This window comes from Peromyscus eremicus, chromosome 20 (genome assembly GCF_949786415.1).
Source record: "Peromyscus eremicus chromosome 20, PerEre_H2_v1, whole genome shotgun sequence".
NCBI lineage: Eukaryota > Metazoa > Chordata > Mammalia > Rodentia > Cricetidae > Peromyscus > Peromyscus eremicus.
In genome coordinates this window covers 20,780,951-20,783,557 of record NC_081436.1, presented here as the reverse complement: position 1 = coordinate 20,783,557, position 2,607 = coordinate 20,780,951, and the positions used below count along the sequence as shown (strand labels likewise).

General features: G+C 49.7%; 1 non-coding gene across 1 annotated transcript; it reads left to right on the top strand.

The window, feature by feature from the left end:
• The first annotated feature begins 314 nt into the window (after positions 1–314).
• Positions 315–421, top strand: LOC131897272 (U6 spliceosomal RNA). Its single transcript, XR_009375627.1, has one exon. It is a non-coding gene; the product is annotated as a U6 spliceosomal RNA (small nuclear RNA).
• Positions 422–2,607: the final 2,186 nt, after the last annotated feature.

The window sequence follows — 2,607 nt, the reverse complement described above, 5'->3', positions numbered from 1 at the left end:
CTCCTAATCCTTTCCAGAACAGTTCCACCAACTAGGGACGAGACTGTAGGGGCCAAACCACCATATTACTGATGGATGAGCTTTGCCTTATGAATTTTTTCTTTCCTTCTTTTTTCTTTCTCCTCCTTTATTTTTTTAACCTGGCTAACCTGGAACTTTTGGTAGAGTCCCATGTTGGGTGGTTCACAAACCACCATAACTCAACTCTAGCTCTAGAAGATCCAGTACTCTTTTCTGGTCCCTGTTGAGCATCTGAACACATGTGCCCCCCCCCCCACACAAATAAAAAAAATCTTTAAAATTTATCAAGACTTGTGCTTGCTTCAGTAGCATATAAAGTAAAATTGGAACGATACAGAGAAGATTGGCATGGTCCCTGTGCGAGGATGACACACAAATCCCTGAAACATTTTATATTTTTACATAAGTGACCCCCCCCAAATTCTAAAGGACAATCATGCTATACTACTCAGACCCAGAGAGACTAAATAACAAGGAAGGCTTAAGGGGTACAGCACATGTATCTCCCTGGGAAGAGGAAAAGGAATAGATTTCAAGGGTGGACTGGGGGCAGGTGGTGGGGTGGAGGGAGAGAGTACTGGGAGAGATGACTAGAACTGGGGGGCATTTCAAGGGTGAGGCAGAAACCTAGTGCCATGGAAACTCCTAGAAATCCATGAGGGTGATCCTAGGAAAGACTCCTACTAATGGGGGATGCAGAGCCTGAACTGGCCACCTTCTGTAACCAGGCAAGGCTTCCAGTGGAGGGATTGGGGCACCAACTCAGCCATAAAACCTCCCAACCTACAATTTGTCCTGCCTGCAAGATGTGCTGGGGTAAAGATGGCACAGAACTTGTGGGAGTGGCCAGCCAATGCCTGGTCTAACTTGAGACCCATTCCACAAGAGGGAGCCCATGTCTGACACTGCCTGGAGGGCCAGGGACCAGAGTCTTGGATAGCCCAGAGGCCTAGGATAGAACCAAACACAGCCAGGAAAAAAAAATAAAGATACTCTACTATACTTGTAGAGTAGAACCCAGCATAATTCTCATCAGAGAGGTTTCATCCAGCAACTAGGGGAGCAGATGCAGAGAACCACAGCCAAACATTAGGTGGAGCTCAGGGAATCCTGTGGAAGAGGCCGAGGAAGGATTGTAGGAACAAGAGGGGTTAATGACACCACAGGAAAATAGCCCAGAGTTTCCTAACCAGGGCTCTTAGAGGCTCACAGAGACTGAACGGACAACCAGGGAGCCTGTATCGGTCCTGACCTAGGTCCTCTGCATATATTTCATAGTTGTGTTTGGTGTAATGTGAGACTACCCACAGTGGGAATGGGGGCTGTCTCTGACTTTTTTTTCCTGCTTTTGGGATCCTATTCCTCCTACTGGGTTGCTTCATCCAGCCTTAATATGAGGGGATGAGCCCAGTCTTATTATAACTTGATATGCCATGTTTGGTTGATATCCCTGGGAGGCCTGCCCTTTTCTGAAGGGAAAGGAGGAGGAGTGGATCTGGGGAAGAGGAGAGGTAGGGGGAGGTATAGGGGAGGGACTATTCACAGCTCTGTATCACCTCTCCTGTAGAGATGTAAGGTCAGGAGTGGGAAGAAAGAAGCATTAGGGGCATGTGAGGCTTCTCTGGAAAAGTTGGGCTGTGGCTCACAGATCATGGCTGGCGAAGGGTCCCAGGAGTAAGAGCAGCTCCCCTTGAGGAGAACTCATCAATTTACCACAGGAAAATCTCAGGAAAAGCAAAAGGCTAACACTGCAAGTGTGAGAACAGGAAGCATGAGGTGTCCTGAGGGCCTTGGTGCTCATTATATTCTGCCTGCTTGATTCTCCTTGAAGGCTATGACCACCAGGGAAATGGGAGGATGGAGTGATGCTACCCCCAAGGAGACTGGCATCATGTCTCAGGAGGAAGGGCGTGAGGTCCTCTAGTGAGCAAAGAACTAGCCTCATTATTATTGAGGAAGAACAGTTGTCGGGGACCCTAGGCTGGGTCTTGCATTTCCCGAGAAAGTTCTGGGTGGGGTGGCTTGCAGCCTCTGACACCCCCAAAGTGCGGAACCACAAGTGAGAAAGGATCCAGTAAAGCCCATATCTGCGGCTTCTGAAAGCCTAGTGGTCTTATTTTCAGGGTCCCAAAGCTGCCTTAGGATATTCATGCTCTCCCCACCAGCTGCAGGGCCATACCTCCTGCTCTCTAACCTAGCGGGCATTCTTCAGTGACCCACAGGGGCCCAGGCCAGCCCTTTGACACAGTGCTAGAGTCCAGATGTTGCTGAAATGTGAGCTACACCGCCCCCAAGGGGAACAGTGGCGGGGACCGTAGCTGCAGTACTGCTGGCCCCTCTGGGGGAAATACGCCTCAGGCTCGCTCTCTGCTCTAAGTGTCTATATGTTTTCTGTCTCAGAATGTTACCCACTGCACTAACATGTCAGGGAAGCAGATGATGCTTAGGTACTCTTGGGCGTGATCCCTGTGCTCAGCTCAGCTCAGTTACCGTGGGATGAGGGGATGTGACAGAGAGCAGTGCCAGCTCTTGGCAGGTGCACTAGTTACTCTGTGGTGCTGGGACAAAACACTCGGCAACAGAAAC